The following is a 17,274-nucleotide window of genomic DNA, read 5'->3' on the forward strand; positions in this document are numbered from 1 at the left end:
GAGTTGGGACTTCCCCTGGATCCCCTTCTTGAAGCAGGCTTCAGGGACCACCTCAGATCCCCTGCTACTCACCCACAGGTCAGACTCGCCCCTCAGGGCCTCTTCCTCGGCCATAGCTGGGCTGGGCAGAGAGCAGACGAGCCTCTCCTTCCCACGTCAACCTAATCACACAGGCCTATAAATAGGACCCTGTGGCTTAGTCCAAAATAGCTATGCCAGGCTCAGCTCCGCAGCCCTCACATGGGCACACACGGTTCCGGAAATGGTCCTTGACACACTGACCCATTAAAAACCAAAACGTCCTCAGGAAACTATTGTTTCATGCTCTAATTCACTTTCTCAAACATGAGGCAGTGGGCTGGGGAGAAAAGCCCACCCAACTACTGCTGATGTTTGGAGATGGCCCCTGTAAGCTCTCTCTGCTTCCTACTCTCTGGGGACCCTGAGCAAGCGACTACTCTCTCTAGGCCTCAGTTTCCCCAAATGTAACTAGGTGTTTGGATGATTTTCTCTGGGCCTGTCTAGCCAGGATACTCCCTGGAAGTGTCTGAGAGAGCTCCTAGCCCCAAAATGCCCATTCCATTATTACCCCTTCCTCCATCGACTTAGGGATTTTTTTTTTTTTTTAATTATCAGCATTTAAAAAGTGAGAACTGCAAGAGGGAGAAATGAACAGGTCTGAGCCCTGCTACTGAAGGGCTAGGTGACCTTAGATGAGTCACTGTCTCTCTCTGGGCCCCAGATTCCTCAGCCATAAGATTAAAGGTGCTAGTGAGATCATTACAGATTTGCGGCCATAGAGGACTCCCCAGGGGGCAGGTTACAACACGGATGGGGCTGTTACCAACCAACAGGGAAATAAACATAAGGTGAGTGATCAGTCTACAACAGGCTTGTGCTTACGGCTTTATTTCCCCATCAGCTATCCGCAGCAGCCCTGTATCACCCCCATTTTCACAGCTGAGTAAACAGAGGCTAAGGGACTCAGGGAAGAGAATAGCAAGTCAGAGCCAGAGTGACGGTTCAGGCTCAGACCTGTTGCCTCTAATGTCCAAGATGTAACCGCCGGGGGCTCAGAAGTGCCGACCCACGGGCACATAACCCAACAAGGGCAGGGGACAGAAAGGGGATAAGAGTATTTTACTGTGTGTGCACAGGTGGGTGGGTGAGTGGGAGTGGCCAGGTTTCACCCAGTGACACTCATTCTCTCCAACCAGTTTACAATGTTGACCCTGCCCCGTGCCCTCCTCTCCACCTCCCACCTGTTCTCACCTCCCACTGTGCAAATCAGTCCTCAGCTCAAAGCCCGTCCATGGCTCCCTGGCACCCAGAGGACTGAGACCCAGCATCTCCAGCCACTCCCCACCTCAGCTCCACACTCCTGCTTTAGCCACACTGCTCACCAGTCTCTAAGCACAGTGGCTCTGGGTGGCCTTTGCACATGTGACTCCCTTGGCTGGAATGTCCCAGTGCCCCCTCAGCCCAGTGCTTGGCGTAGAATAGGAAAAGCCTTCCCTGGCTCCTGGAGACCCTGTCCTCATCCCAGAGCACTCTGGGCCTCAGTCCCCACAAATGAGATGGGATCTAACCCACCTCCCCTCTGAAGTGCAGGAGTTCAGCAAAGGTTTGCGAGGTAAATGAAAAGACACAAAGAGCAGAGAGAATGCTGGAAAGTGCACATTTCCCAGGACTGACCAATACCAAGCCAGGAAGCCTCTACTGAGGCAGTGTTAGGACACCACGCTGTGGAAGAGCCAAAAATTACACCCTCAAGGCAGATCACAGAGTGGGACCTACGCCAGCTCTTTCAAGGGCTCCCCCTAATAATGCGATCTGCGCAGGTCTCTCTCCTGCTTTCAAACATCCAGTGGTGCCCTAGTGGTTTAGGATAAAATCGAAACTCGGACTAAGGCCCCTAAGGGTCTGCGTGCCTGTGGTACTGCTCCATCTCTAGGGCCTTCCACAGTCATGGTCACACTCCTCTCTTCCAGTTCCTCCCGCGGTCACGCTCCTCTGTTCCTGTTCCTCCACGACCACACACAATGTCCCACCTCACAACCACGTGTCCGTGCTGTTCCCTCTGCCCAGGGACTCCCTTCCCTGCTCATACAGCCACCTGCCGTCCCCTCTCCATGCCTGGATTTTCTCAGGGAGGCCTCAGTCCTGTGTCGGGTCCAGATGCCACCACGCCCACCCAACTCCACGTGCTCTCAGAACCCTAGTCATCTCCTGCTCAGCCGAGGAACGGGTGGATCTTTTATGTGTGTCACGACTGACTGCTGTAAGTCGCAACACCGCACGCCCATGAGGGTTGGGAAAATCCTGCTCTTTGCTGATGCTCCAACACTGGTTCCAGGCCCAGGTATCTGGCGACGCACACACGACTGAGTGAATGAGCAAAGGAGCAAATGAACCTATAGGAGTAATGCAAGACCAGAAGGTGGTGAGAATCCTGGTGAATGTCGGAGGCAGGAAGACAGGGCCCTAAGAAAATCAGAGCAGTGGGAGATCAGCTGGGGGGGCAGCCTCCCAGAGCAACAAGGAGCGAGCACTTTTGGAAGGAGAAGGTATTCATGCTCCAGCAGGTAGTACCAGGAGACCTGAGGGTGTGCCATCGGGTTTTGACACGTCGGAGGTCCCTGGGGCCCCCCCGTTGAACCCCAGTTCAGCAGAGGTGGGCATGAGATGGGATGCACTGCAGGGGAACAGCAGTTGAAGGGGGTGGGGTAGCAAAGCTCTCATTAACAGGTACTCAGCTGGGCCCGAGCCAGCCTGGCCCCGGCAGGGTCTGCAGAAGTGGGGAAGACAGAAGACAGGTCCCTGTGTCCTTGCTGCCAAAAGCATCGGCAGAGTGTAACACTCTTTGGTGACAGATCACTTTGAGGCAATTCAGCTCTGGCTGAACTGTCAGGGCTCTGGCCCCAAAGTAGGAGCATTAGAACCAAGACTGGCCCCAGATCCCTTCTTTCTGGGCAGCATTACCCTTAGGGCACAGCTGGAGTGGGCCAAGCACATCTCTACAACTAGCCAGCCTTCTAGGAATCCCTGGGTTTGTAGACAAACCTCTCCCGAGACCATCAAAAGGCTCCTGCTTCTAAGCTCTGGGAAAGAGGAACAGCTCCGAGGAGGGTCACCACCCAAAGCCAGCTGGGCCAAAGCAGATGAGTAAACCCTGGAGTCATTCAGCCCCTTCTCCTTTTGGCCCCCAAGGGTGATGTCATGGGCTGGAGGGGTGTTTTCCAGGTTCTCCATACAGTTGCTGATAGAAATTCACTTCTGCTCCGGGCATTGGAGGCTGGGTTTTTCCCTGGTAGTAATCCTTCCCACTTCACAGCTCACAAAGCTCTTGAGTATCTGTGAGCTCATACAGTCCTCACGACAACCTTGTTAGGTGGGTGGATGGAAGACCAATATACCCATTTTATAGGCGAAGAAACTGAGGCCTAAGCCGGGCCATGAAGTGGGTTCCCTGCTTCCAGCCCAGAACGCCGCACGCCCTCCCCCTGTGTGTCAGCCTCCTACAGCGGGTCACCTGTGAGTCTGATAGTCAGGGGGGCCCCAACCTGCCAGCTGTCCCAGGTGGGTGTGACTCATCCACCTGCCCTGTGACTCACACAGCTCGGCTACTCCTCCAATGGTCAACAAGCCTGGAGACTTGGCAGCCACAGCCCAGCTTTTTCTCATCTCTCCAAAGCCTCTGGGGAGAATTCCTGGACCTCCAAGGAATCCACCCTCTTACAGAAGAGCTAACAAAGTCCTTAAGAGGGAAAGCAACTTCCCTGCAGCCACACAGTGAGAGCACAGCACAGCAAGGAGAGGGGCCCAGGCGCCCTGGCACCCAGCCCACCCTTGCCTCTTCCCCACAGGATCACCCTCTCCCGGTCTCCCTCGCAAGGGAGGGTGAGGAACAAATGAGGCAATGAGCATTAACGGACTCTGGGCTTTACTACAGAAGCCTCAGGGACGCCCTCTGAATCCACAGTGGTGACAAGCAGCTGCTTCCACTGTCTCCTCCAGACTCCTCTGGGAAGCCAGAGCTGGGTTTAGGAGGACTCAGAGGTATCTGCTCTGCTCCACTTACCTTGCAGGGCTGTGAGGGGAAGAGGGCTGCTCCGTGCGGAGGTGCTGGGACCACGGCAGAGGCACAGGAAAGGCGGTTATCTGCACCACCTGTAAATAAAGGGCCAAGAATCTCAACATCAGGTGCTCAAGGTCATTTGGTCAAATCCCCAGGTGATACTTCCACTCGTCCCCAGCAGCCATCACCACAGTCACATGGCCTCTACTTGCACACTCCAAGCAACAGGGCACTCACTTCTTGCCCAGGCTGTAAGACCTTCTGTTGAAGAGTTTAGCTGATTGAAAGAACTGGCCTTAGGATGGGCTAAAATCTCTCTCCCTATGCCTTACACCCACTGGTTCTAGCTCTATCTGCTCAGATCCCCCAGAATAGGTCTGTCATCCTGTTTCTAATGGCTCCTTAGAGAGAAAGACTTGGGGCCCTCAAGTCTTCTACAAGTTGTGCACCCTCTTCCTTCCAACTTTTCCTGAGACCAGGTATCTGGTTCCCTCAACCCCTTCCCTGATCAGCTCCAAATGAATCTTGTCCCTACTGACAGCACAAGACCCAAAATTTGACTTTCAGGCGAACTCTATCCGGGACAGGGCAAGCAAACGCTCACCTCCATCATTCTAGACATCATGCCTTTATTAATCCAACCAAAAATCCCATTTGTATGTAAGGCAACCCCAGCGAACATCTGAATTTAGCTTATGGTCCACTTTAGAGGTATGATTCTGGATTCTGAAGTTAGACAAAATGACCCCTCATTTAACTAAGTGCATAACTTGATCAGGTTACTTCACCCTGAGTCTCCGATTCCTTCTCTGTACAAGAAGGATTATGTCAGAACCTATTCCATAGGTTATTATAAGGATTAAATGAGATAAGATATGTCAGGGATTTTGAATAGCATATATGTTTACTCTATTGTTAATTAAACCCCTAAACCTTTTTTCTAGAAATGGTATTTTTCTCATTCTGTACTTGGGCAATTTGGGGACCCAAGCTGTTTACATGCCTGAGCATTGCCATACCATTGTTAAGACCCTATTATTATTATCTGGCAGCAGGTCTTTCTCTCATCAGGCTGTGAGCTCTGCCAGTCTGCTCTGCCTCTGAAATCCGGTCCTGGCACATGAGGTGGCAAACAGCAGGACCAGTGGATTTATATGCTAGATGAGTGAACGAAGGACCAGCCACAGTGGCCCCACAGTGGATTGTTCATCCCAGCCCTTTGGCCCCCTGCCTTTCAGGGAGAAACTGGATGTTCACCCTTCCTCACTCCCCAGAGCCCCAGTCATCCACATTCAAGGGTCAGCTAAGCAAGCTGGCTCCTACCTACACTGGAAAATTCTCTGCCCAGACCAGCTTCTCTAAGCCAAGAAGAGAGTCCAAGATCCCAAATGCAGTGTGGCCCTATAGGCTGCGGGGATTAAGACACCAATGAGCCCTGTTCTCAGCTGACAGCCAACGGCCCAGGCATTCCCAGTGCATTTCTGCATTGTGAGTGGCATACACAGCAAAGCAGGGGATCTGAAAAAGAGGCTGGTGTCCACGCCACCTCCGTGGGCCTTCCTCCGAGAGTTCTGCCTGGAATTTCCTGGTTCCACGGGGTAGATCAAAGCAGAGGTGGGTTGTATTGTGTTCCTGCAAGTGACTAATGACCTCTCAGTTTCTGTTAACTGTGTGAGGACAAGCCATTGAAATCCAGCCTGCTTCTCCTGTACACACCTCCAAACCACACCCTCATCCTCACTGGGAGTGCTACATTTCTTCCCGAATGTAATGTGCTCCTCCCCTCGTGTTCCCCATCTCAGCAACAGCAGGATCAACCACCAAACACAGCCCCGGCCAGATCAGACACCAGGACACCACCCTCCTCCACCTCCCCTACTCTGTCACTCATGCCTTTAACACTACCTCCTCTGGCCCTGCTGGTTCTACTCAAGTGCATCCTCTCGTCCCCACCCCACTGCCAACATCCAGGTCCAGGTACCACCACCCATCATCTGGGCTTGGTTCCTAATTGGTCTCCCCCACCCCCTCTCTCCCCTACGGTGCGAGCCCCGACCACATCACTCCTCTGCTCAGACTACCATGATTCCCATGGCAGAACCCCAAAGATAAAGTCCAACGTCCTCAGGGAACTTGTCAATGTCCTTCACAATCTGCCGCTGCCGGTCCCATGAGCTTCAGCCTCTTCAGTTCTTGTCTTCCGCCCACACCCCTCCAAGCCCCAGCCCGACAAAGCTGCACTCTGCCCCCTGAGTCTGCATGTAATCTACACACAGAGTCTTGTCTGTTCTAGAACTCTCTTCCAACCCTATTCTTCATTTCTCCTTCCACTCATGATCAAGCCCAGTTTCCTCCAGGAAGCTTGCTCTAGCCTCCCCTCCCACATAGGGTGAGCTCCTCTGAGCTCCCACAGGCCTCTAGTCTTCCCTCTCACACTGGATTACAGTTCGATTCCCGGTTAGCTTCCCCCATTAGACTAAGATCTGCCCCCATGGATCCCAGCACCTAGCTTAGGGCTGGGGCCACCACAGCTCAAGAGTCATCAAAGGAAGAAACTAGTAAATCACATGCATGCACACATGCATATACACATGTGCATACGTGAGTAAACATATACTCATGCACGTGTGCACATTCAGACAGCTAAAAGTGCAGGTGCTGCCACCTATGGGCAAAAAGAGCATTACACTCTTCCCCCAGCTCTGGAAGGGAGGAGGTCCGGAGATGCAAATTCAGCTGCGTTCTGCATTAACTCCAGCTAACTCCAAGTTGGTCTGTTTTCCATTCTGGACCTTAAGGCTGCAGCAACTTAAAAACAAGGTCCACAAACCACTGACTCTATTCCACCGCCCACATGCTCCAGAGGGAGCCTTCAAGAGAGATGTTTCCTTCCAGCACTCACCATCCTAGTCTGGGGCCCTCAGGGCGCCTGTTTACTGAATTATATCTTAGAGAAGGGGAGAAGGCACAGTCTGTTAGCGCTGTCCACCAGTGTAGAGGCTGGCCTTTGGATACAGCACTCCCTGTTGGTGGTATTGTGCAAGTCACCAGGAACCCCATATGTCTAGGTGGCTGAAGAGGAGCTTTCTGCCCTGGGGGTAGGGGTAGGGGTGGGGCGGGGGGGGGGAGGCTGAAGCCCGAAGTGTTTCTCTCCTAAAAGACTGCTCCCTGCATCATGGCAGGACTTTCAGATTTGGTGGGAGAAACACGGTATCAGCCTAGCAATCCCAGAAGGGTTCAAATGGCCGCCCCAACGACAACACTGCTTTTCTGATCACCTACCAGGATTGAACTCTTTACAGACAGCCTGTCTCATACTCATGATACTCTGCCAGGCAGATAGCATGGTTCCTATTTTGTGAAGGGAGGATACAAGCTCAGAGAGGTGAAGTAATGTGCTCAGAGTCACACAGCTAAGATGTCTGCCCAGTTCCCACCAAGGCAGGCTGCCTTCCCGACTTCTTGGTCTCGCTAAATTTTAGGCATTAAGGCTAGATCTCTTGCATAAAGAAGCACACAAAGCTTTGGTTACTCTAGATCGGGGTTAGCAAACTTTTACTGTAAAGGACCAGTTAGTAAATATGTTAGGTTTTGCAGGCCCCATACCGTGTCTGTTGCATAGTCTTCCTTGTTTGGTTTTAGGTTTGGGGTTTTGGGGAGTTTTCTTGTTGGGGTTTCTTGTGTGTGTGTTTTTTTTTTTTTTTTTACAACATTGTAAAACAATGTAAAAATGACTCTTAGCTCAGAGGCATGCAATCACAGGCTGTGATACAATATAGCCTCCCCAGAGCTGTAGTTTGCAGCCTACAGACTCGAGTAAAGAATGTCTATAATCTTAAGTATAAAAACTTCTGATGGAAATAGTTAAGATGAATGCAAGTGTTTCTCCTGCTTCAGATGGCTTCCTGCTGAGTTGCTCTCTCCTCAAGAAGGGCTCTACCTCGCTCTTCAATTAGGCAGCAAAATATTTCAAGGGCTGTTCAGATTCTAGAAACTCAGCTGTGGACTAAACAGTTTGACTCTGCACAGAGAACAAAAGCGAGAGGCAAATTCGATGGGTGGAAAGAACCTCTGCCATGAGACATTAAAAGATCTAGACTCTGGTCTGGGCCCTTCACAAGGGATTTATTTATTTATTTATTTATTTTTAATTTTTTTTTTTTTTTTAGATTTTATCTATTTATTTGACAGACAAAGATCAGAGGCAGGCAGAGATGGAGGGGAGAAACAGGCTCCCTGCCGAGCAGAGAGCCCGATGAGAGGCTCCATCCCAGGACCCTGAGATCATGACCTGAGCTGAAGGCAGAGGCTTAACCCACTGAGCCACCCAGGCGCCCCCTTCACAAGGGATTTAGAATCTTACTGTGCAAAGTGTGGTACCTGACCCAGCAACTTCTGCTTTACCCGGGACCTCATCAGAAATGCAGAGCCTCAGGCCCCATTCCAGACCTAGTTAACCAGAACCTGAACTTTCACAAAATGCCCTGGTGATCTGTGTTCACGGTAAGTTTGAGATCTGCCAGAATATCTTGCACGTCCAACTGCAAGAAAGGGTTTAAAGACATCTTTCTTTATGTCATAGTGTTAAGTCTCTGATCTATCATCTGCACTAGGGACTCAAAAAGCACCCCGTTTTGGACCATAGCCTGCAACTGGATCTTTAAATTAAACCTTTGGCTGGCAGAAAAGTAGTAGGAGGAGAACCAAAGAAGGTGCCACGCCCCCATTTCACAGTGGCAGTTGGGAAGAGGGGCAAGTCAGAGGGGGAAATGGCTTTCCCAAGCCATGCTGCCAAGGAAAACAAGAGGTCTGACCACGATCAAGTTGCTTCATCTTCCCAGGCCTTGGGTTTAATAAATGAACTCTCATTTGGGTTTAGATGAGAACTTTTGAAATCTCACCAGTGGTGGACTAGCAACCAGGGGACTCACTATGTGTTTTACAGCAACTGTTGTCTCCGGGCCTGAGTATTCCTGAACATGAAGTAAAGGGTGGGGCCGGGGAATTCCCAAGGTCTACCTGTAATCTAGAAACCATTTCCAGGCAAAAAGGCAGTGAGGAGCAGAGCCTTCTGCTGATGGTCACCACAGTCCCAACCGAGGTCTCGGGGCTGATAACACCAAGTCAAGCCCGACCATCCTAAGCGTGGAGGTAGAGCAGTGACCTGACTCAAGTTCAAGGTCATATAGCAAGTCCCAGGCAGAAACTGGAAATGAGAACAGGCTTCTCTCTGCTTCCTCAGTCTGGAACTCTAATTGTTATCCTTACCGACGTCGTACTGTGCAGATGTATTTCCTAAATAAAAGACTGAAGTACAATGTTCTGAGGAAATGGTCCCTGTGCCTTCTAGTAAAACAGCTAGAACTTTGATAATCAGCCTTTGGTGCTGCATCAAGAAGGCTGCTGCCCTCACGAACGGCTGGTGGGAGTAAGAGTTGCTGTGCCCTCTAGGCTGCAATTTGACAAAATGCTGCAAAAGCTGTAAAATGCATCATTTTGACCCAGTAACTCCATTTCTTGGGCTCTCTTTTGGGAAATAATGAAAGAAGACTAATTTATATATGAGGATGTTCATCACAGCATTGTTTATAAGCTGCCTAAATGCCTGCTAACAGAGGAAAGTGAACCATGGTATATTCCCACTTAGATACAACAGAGGGATGAAAAAGCAGGTTGGCACATATCATTAATAATAAAAAATAAAATTTCTTTTTTTTTTCACAACTAAAATGCATTATTTCATTTCTTTAATCCCCTGGACTATAAGAATGAAAGATTTTAAATAGAAATAGACATGTATTTATCTACTTAGGTAGAGAATACTTCTCAAACTCTTCTAAAAGTTAAATGTACAGTCCTTAATAACATGAGAAAATATTTATGTCCTCATGCTGGAAAAAAAGTCAGAATAGAAAAGTTATAAAAGTGATATGACCACAATTATATAGGGGTAAAAAAAAAAAAATGTGCTGCAAATGTCAGGAAGGAAATGCCTCCAAATGTTAGCAGGAATTATCTCACATTGGCAGAATTATGGACAGCTCTTATTTTTTTATTTGCTAAATTTCCTTATCTTAAGCATTCGTTATAATTAGAAAAGGAAGGGGGAGGGGGAAAGCCCTTGGAGGAAAGGAGGAAAAAGCACCCCATTTCTCATGAGTATGTCACCCATCCCACTTAGCCACTCCCCCAAAATCAACTAGTATGTATAGTGTGAGGGCCCAGTCTCACCATCTCACTTACAGAAAGGAGATTAAGGGCCAGGCCTCACCCTGAAGGCTCACATATACCGTCTAGCCTTTGCTTGGCAAATAAGCCAGACCCAGATGATATCCTCCTTGAGGCTGGAACATAATAATGCTATTTGTTTAATCAGTGTAGCAAGACAAATGAATCCACTCCCATTGGTGTGGCTCCTTCACTGAGTTCCCTGAGACCCTATGACTGAAACCTTTTCTGGACCCCCCTGGGAAAGAGCAGGTTTCAGGGATCCTATTATCCCTTAGTCTAAGCACTGAATGCAAGAGGAACAAGAGGTTCCTTCTGAGGCAGAACAAGCAAGGCCCCATTAGGGCCTAGGATAGGGAGCCAGGAAGGAACCTAAATGGCCTCGAGGCCCCTGGGAGCTCCCACCTCAACTTGACCTTCCTCATCGACAACTTAGAACCCATCACGACAACCTCAGGGCTATTGTGAGGTCAAAGAAAAGAAGGTAAATCACTAAGTCTCTCTAGGCTGAGCCTCAGTTTCCTTGTCTGTGAAATGGAGTCAGTATCTCTTCCCTCACAGGGCTGGGAAAAGACTAAACAAGACGGTGAACGCACACAGCAAGCTTGCTTCCTACAGTGGCCATGATTCTTACTGCTTGTAAGCGGGGAATAAGACCCATAAATGACTCTCAGCCTTCAACTTCCTTTTCTGCACTGTGGAGCTAACAATTGAGGCCACAGAGACCAAAGTCATGAACAATAGCTGGTGCTGGTGGAGGTTAAACCTAACGACTGCTATGGGCTCACTTTGAGGTCCACATTCATGTGTTGAGCACAAAGCCCTCTGACTCAGAGACCATCAGAGCCAGCAAAGCCTGATATTATCCTGCCCACCCTCTAGTGCAGGGTGGACCCTGGGGCCCAGAGAAAGACATGCATTAGGACAAGTCACCCAGTACTTTGTCAGTGGCAAAACCAGGACCTAAGTCCAGGCCTTCTGCTCCCCAGCCTTACCCACCCCGCCTACTGATTTTCTCTTTTCTGCCCTCAAATTGCTGATGTGGTCCCGGGGCAGGGCAGGGGAGAGCAAGCATATGGTAGGGGAGTGTGGGGTGGGAGGGCCAGGGAGGACAGCAGGAACCCAGCATGCCTGTGGTCTACAAACTCACAAACCACATCAGGCTGAAATACGACACACGCTCACTCAGTTGAAAGGGAGGAGAGAGTTGTATTTAACATACCCGGGCTGCCTAAAAACTGCTCTCTCCCTTTCCCCTCCTGAAAAATGCATACCTCCTGGGACCTGTTTTTCCTTGTTTCTGCCAAAGGGCAGGGAGATGGTCCTGGCTGGGACCCCAACTCACGGAGTGACCTAGGGTGAGGGATCTTGTGTTTTCTCAGCCTTGAAACAGAGGGGAGACAGACGGACCTATTCTCTGGTGTCCTGTTGATAGTAGAGAAAAGGATGAGTTTCCCAACAGTCCTGCTGGGAGGCCCTTCAGACCTCTCTGATGCAGGGCTGAGCTCTGCAGGCTATGCACACAGCCACCATGAACACCCCAGCAGTCTCAGTATACCAGGACTACAAGGAAACTTCAGGGTAAAATTCAGGGATGAAGAGCCAGGCTCTGTAATCAAAACTCCAGAAAGCGGGAGCCATCATCTTATAACGACAAAACCGGAGGCACGTTATTTAGACTCAGGTCCCTCATCTGCAAAAGGGGAAATAGTAATGCCTATCTCAGAAGAACACTTGTGAGGAATCAAGGGAATAATCAATGTCCCCATGATTGGAATACTAAAAGGTAGCTTTTTGTTATAATCATGCCAGCCAACATCACCCCCATTTTACAGATGAGGAAACAGAGGCCCAGAAAGCCAGGACTTGCCAAAGGTCACTTAGAAGAACTAAGGCTGCCAAATCATTCCCAAATCAGTGCTTCTAATTCTTCTAAGGCCTGTGGTTTCTCCTAAGTAAATACACACACTCAGAGGCTGTAAACACAGACTGTAAAGTTTGCTTGAAGAAAACCAGAGACCAAAGCCTCAGCAAAAGACTAAAGATCATGTAGAGAGATCATTGCAATAACCTACCTGGCAACTTATTATTTTTTTTTTTTTTAAGAGTCCAACATGGGTCTTGAACTCATAACCCTGAGATCAGGACCAGAGCTGAAATCAAAACCTAGGCTGAGATCAAGAGTTGGACGTTTGGGCGCCTGGGTGGCTCAGTGGGTTGAGCCGCTGCCTTCGGCTCAGGTCATGATCTCAGGGTGCTGGGATCGAGTCCCGCATCGGGCTCTCTGCTCAGCGGGGATCCTGCTTCCTCCTCTCTCTCTGCCTACTTGTTATCTCTCTCTGTCAAATAAATAAATAAAATCTTTAAAAAAAAAAAAAGAGTTGGACGTTTAACTGACTGAGCCACCCAGGAGCCCCTGCCTGGCCACTTCTCAAGAAAGACCCAAACCACCCACAGCAGTAGCAGGAAAGTGACCGATGGCACTGGATGGCTAAGAAGCACAACGCATCCAATCAACAGCTCTTGCTCATCCCGGATTGCTGAAGTGCACACGCGGCTACGAACAATGGCTACCTCTGGAGAAAGAAGGAGGTCTGGAGGCATGACGTTTACACAACACTCTTCTTTGTGTTTGAACTTTAACAATATTTTTTCCCACTTCAAAAATAAGAAAAAAGAAAAAACAACAACACTGCAAAAACTCAAAATAATTTAGCAGCCTTATCCAGCAGCTATGAGCCTATTGTTTGCTTTTCAGCGAAATTTATGACAGGTTCTGAGACCTTTGGTTGGGCTTCCAGACTCTGCAACTCTGATCCACGCGGGTGGCCACTGCTCTGGTTCAGACCTGCACTCTCTTTCACTTGGATCATGCAACACCCTCCTCCGGATGCCCCTGCCTCTAGCTTGCCCGCTCCCATGCATTCCCTTTATCAGCCACCAAATTAGTGAGAGTTTTTATCCTTGTTCCGCTCAAAACCTTTCTCTGCTTCTCATTGCCTTCAGGATAAAGTCCAAACCCTTGGTTTACAATCTTTATTTACAGTCCCAATTTTTACAGCTGCACCCTTCCCTCATGGCCATTCTAGCCATGGACTGCTCAAGAAACCACAGTACCTTTGCATAAACTGTTCCTGTTTCTCAGAATGTCTTTTCCCTCAACCCCCTTACCTTCTGAGAACTTCCTACTTATTTCTGTGGTTGGGGTGGCCCAGACATAGTCACCCTTTATGGGTTGAAATAACTCTGTATTGAATGATTGTGTCGATCACTATGGATGGGAAGTATCTTGAGGATAGAGGGCTTTGTCCTCCTTGAGGCTTTTGGGCCCTCACAGAGCAAGGCACAGAACAGAGGCCCAGGCAAGTGTTGAACCAAGAAAGGAGGGAAGGAAGGAAATGCCCTGAGAAGCAAACCCTACAGCCTCCCCACCCACCCCCAGCTGCCTGCTTTCCTATGTTCATGTTAGCCTGTAATAAAAATAAAAAAAATAAAAAAAAATTATGGAAATTTCTGGAGTAAAGTTTCCTTTCCTGATTCACACGGAAACCTTGTTTGCTGCTGTGTAACTCCCCCCGGGTGCCAACCCAAGCTCCCCGGCTGTTTACAATTTCCCTGGCATTTATAAATAGCAAGGCCTCAGAAAGGAAAACGGAATTTCAAAGGAGCTGGATGCTGCCTGACCTCCCATCCAATCCTTTTTCCTCTGCTCTAAGCCCCTTCCCCTTCACATCCCCAAGAAACACCAACCAGCACCCACCAAATGTGTGGGAGGGGAGGGGCGCAGATGTCTTAATGAATGGAACACTCAAGAAAGAACAAAAAGCCCCACCAGCTAGAAGGACTCTGCCAAAGGCAAACTGGAACTGGGTCCCAGCCCTGCCCCTTCGTCACTGTGTGACTGAGCCCATCACAAGCTCTCCAGGCCCTGCCGCTCTCCGAGCTGCAGAATGGTCACTGTAAAATGCGGTGCAGCCAGCGGTCCCAGTGCGTGGGTAAGAAATGTGGTCCTGGGAGAACAGGCCATACAGGATTAAGTCCTTGGAAAGTGTCTAGGAGCGGAGGTAAAGCAGAGGCTCCTCCCCCGAGGCCGAGACTTCCACGAAGCCCGAGTTACCCCCAGGACAGCCCTAAATGCCTTTGGCTCTTCAGAGTTCTGGGTGTCTTAAAGATACCCTCTCCGCTCTGCTTAAGGGCGGGATAAAGGATGAGTGTATGTCTGGGCAGATGAAGGGCTACAATAGAAGCCAATGTCCCCTGTCCTCCCGAAGGCTCCCCCATCTTCCTAAAACTTGGGCTTGCCCCTGGCCACCGCCCAGAGCAGCCGGCCTGCACTGGACCAGGGGGACACTGCTGTGACCAGATTCGCGGGGGGGGGGGGGGGGGGGGGGTTGGTCCCCAGAAGAGACAGGCGCCCAGGGAGGAAGGGAGAATCCAATCCCTGTCGTCAACTCGGAGAGAAGTTTCCGTGTGAGTCAGAGAAAGGCACGTACTCTGCAGGGCCGAGGAGGAGAAGGCACCTTCACGGAACAAATGCAAGCAGATTTCAGAGGAGTACAAGGAAGAAGTTTCTAACAGTTCTGGGCCCCAAAAGAGGAAGGAGGTGGAGGGCTCCTCATCGCCCGGCAGAGCAGGCAAAGGCATTATTACCTTGGAGTCAAGGATCCGCTGAGCAGACTCCCCGACGGAGCCACCGCCCAACCCGCGGACACGCAGCTACCTGCAAGCCCGGGTGGGGTACACCGAGCGCGGGGGTGACCCCGAGCCCAGTTCCCTCACCGGCGGGGGCGGGGTCAAGGTTAGCTCAGGTGCTAGCAACATAGCGGGGCCTGTAGGTGGAGGCCCGACCCCCTTCTTCCCCTGCCCTAGACCCCCAATCCAACCCTTCTTGGTCCCCCAGAAGACTAGCAAGGTGAGGGAGGAAGCCCCTCTCCAGCGATGCCCAGCTGCAGGGACGAGCTCCAGACGCGGGCTGGCTCGCACCGCGGGGCAGGGAGAAGAAGGACCCAGATGCCCGGGATCCCCAAGATGTCCGGGGCTGCGGCCGCCCCCGTCCCCTACCTGCTGCTCAGGCGCTGGCGACGGCGGCTGCTGGGTCCAGCTGCGCTCAGCTGGTTCCGGACCGCGGGGCGGGGGCTCTGCGGTCGCTCCGACGCGGTGGGCAGGGCGCGGGCGGGAGCCGCCCTCGGGGCGGGGCGGGCCGGCCGGGCCGGGGGGGGGCGGGGGGGGGGGGGGGAGGAGCGGCGGCCCCTGCCCGCAGGCTGCTGGGAGGACGACGACTCGGGCTCCCGGCTGGCATTCGTCGAGGGCACCCTGTGTCTCTTTACCAGACGCCTCGCTACCTCCCCGCAAAGAAGGCACCCGGCCCTTCTAGGAATAAACTGAGTCTCGGAGCAAGGAGAGAAGATCTGCAGGAGGGTGGGGGGGCGGGGGAGAGACCCCGGGAGCTCCCGGGCTGGCTGGGCTGAGCTGGGGCCAAAGAGCTCAGTTGGGGTGGGCAGCGTGCCACGCTCAGCTGGGATCCACCGAGGCAGATTTCAGCTTCAGTGAGTTACGACTTCAGGAGGCAAAGCCCCCCTCAGGGGAGCGCGAAAGGGGCTACCCGCAAAAGCAGGGGAGGTGTGCAGGACCCACTGGACCAAATGAAAGAGAAAGTTTCCCAACTTCATTCAGAATGAAAGAACAAGAAATGCCAGGCGCATCCCTGTCCCTAAAACAGAAACTAAAGGGGCTTTGGAGTCAAATGGCCTTGGTGGGAAGTCTTGACACTTAATCAGTCCTGTAACTTGGGGCAAGTGACTTAATATTGGCAAAGTGTCATTTCCTCATTTGTTAAGTGGATATAATAATTGTCTCTTCATGGGGCTGTTGGGAAGACACAAGGACTCTCAGCACAGTGGCTGGTTCTGTGGATTCTCCATAAATGGAAGTTCTTAGCCAGTGTGATGCCAGATATTATTTTAGGTGATGGAAGAAATCCACATTGTCCAGAAGATGAGTGCAAAATCACTTTTAAACAAATGCGGTATTCTCTCCATCTCAACAGCATCTCACATGTGTTGGAGAAACAGCCACGTGTGATGGCAGGCACAGGACGGCCTCCAGTAGTCCTGCTGCAAAGATGGGTTTTCCCAGGCCTCTCTCAGCGGCTCTGTGGCTCCAGGTGGGGAGGACTCCCAGAGCAGGAAACTGGACCAGATGACCACGATGTCTGTTCCCAGCCTGGTGCTAGCAGCAGCCCCATGTTCAGCTGGGAATACCTCCTTCTCACACAAGGTAAAATATACGAAGTCAGTAATTGCCAGGTTCTGGGGATTGGAGCAGGAAAAGGTAGCATTCAAGGAGCAGAGGAGCCAGGAGCACCATACTCACTTCCTGGTCTTTCCTTCTTTTTTTCTTTTGGTTTTTCCATTGAGTAGCAGCCAGGGAAGCCACACAGCCAGGGGAATCCCAGCTCAGCTCTTCCACTCACTCCCGCCTCCCTTTCTAAAACCCAAGTAATTACAGGAACCATTCTCTGGACACCTCTGGGTGTCTGGGTGTCTGTCTGGACATGCTCATGGGCTACCAACATTTATCCTCACCTCCCCACCCATACCCCAACCCCCAGGTAGATGTTACCAGGTCCAGTTTTCAGATGAGGGGGCCAAGGCACCTTTGGTTAAGAGAGATGGTTAAGTAGCTCTCCCAAGTTCACACAAGTAACAACAAACACACCTGAGTCCTTGGTCTTTCTCCTTTGAATATGTCCAATGTCATTCGCTGACACCTTTCCTGGCTTGGGAAACTCTACTCAGTCCTACTTTCCCTAAGAACTGAAGCAGGGCACTCACCCCAAAGAAAGGCTACACTCTCCCTCTGACATTCTCTGATTTTTCCAGAGGCTGCCTATGGTCCTGAGGAGAAAGGCAAAAACACACGATTCGGCTCTGAGCTCTTTGATTATAAAACCTGGCGCACACATGCCC

The 17,274-nt window shown here is 50.9% G+C and overlaps 1 protein-coding gene and 1 pseudogene across 1 annotated transcript in view; one reads left to right on the top strand and one right to left on the bottom strand.

Moving 5' to 3' along the window:
- The window catches only part of GSN (gelsolin), a 54,198-nt gene extending 38,732 nt beyond the window's left edge, over positions 1-15,466 (bottom strand). Inside the window, exons 1-2 of the mRNA XM_059410900.1 lie at positions 15,368-15,466; positions 4,082-4,170 (exon numbers count right to left, since the gene is read on the bottom strand). The gene's annotated coding sequence lies outside the window, so the exon portion shown is untranslated. The remainder of the gene's footprint in view (positions 1-4,081; positions 4,171-15,367) is intronic.
- LOC132024985 (putative uncharacterized protein GSN-AS1) lies at positions 3,590-4,096 on the top strand (annotated as a pseudogene).
- Positions 15,467-17,274: the final 1,808 nt, after the last annotated feature.

Source organism: Mustela nigripes, chromosome 9, assembly GCF_022355385.1.
Source record: "Mustela nigripes isolate SB6536 chromosome 9, MUSNIG.SB6536, whole genome shotgun sequence".
Lineage (NCBI taxonomy): Eukaryota > Metazoa > Chordata > Mammalia > Carnivora > Mustelidae > Mustela > Mustela nigripes.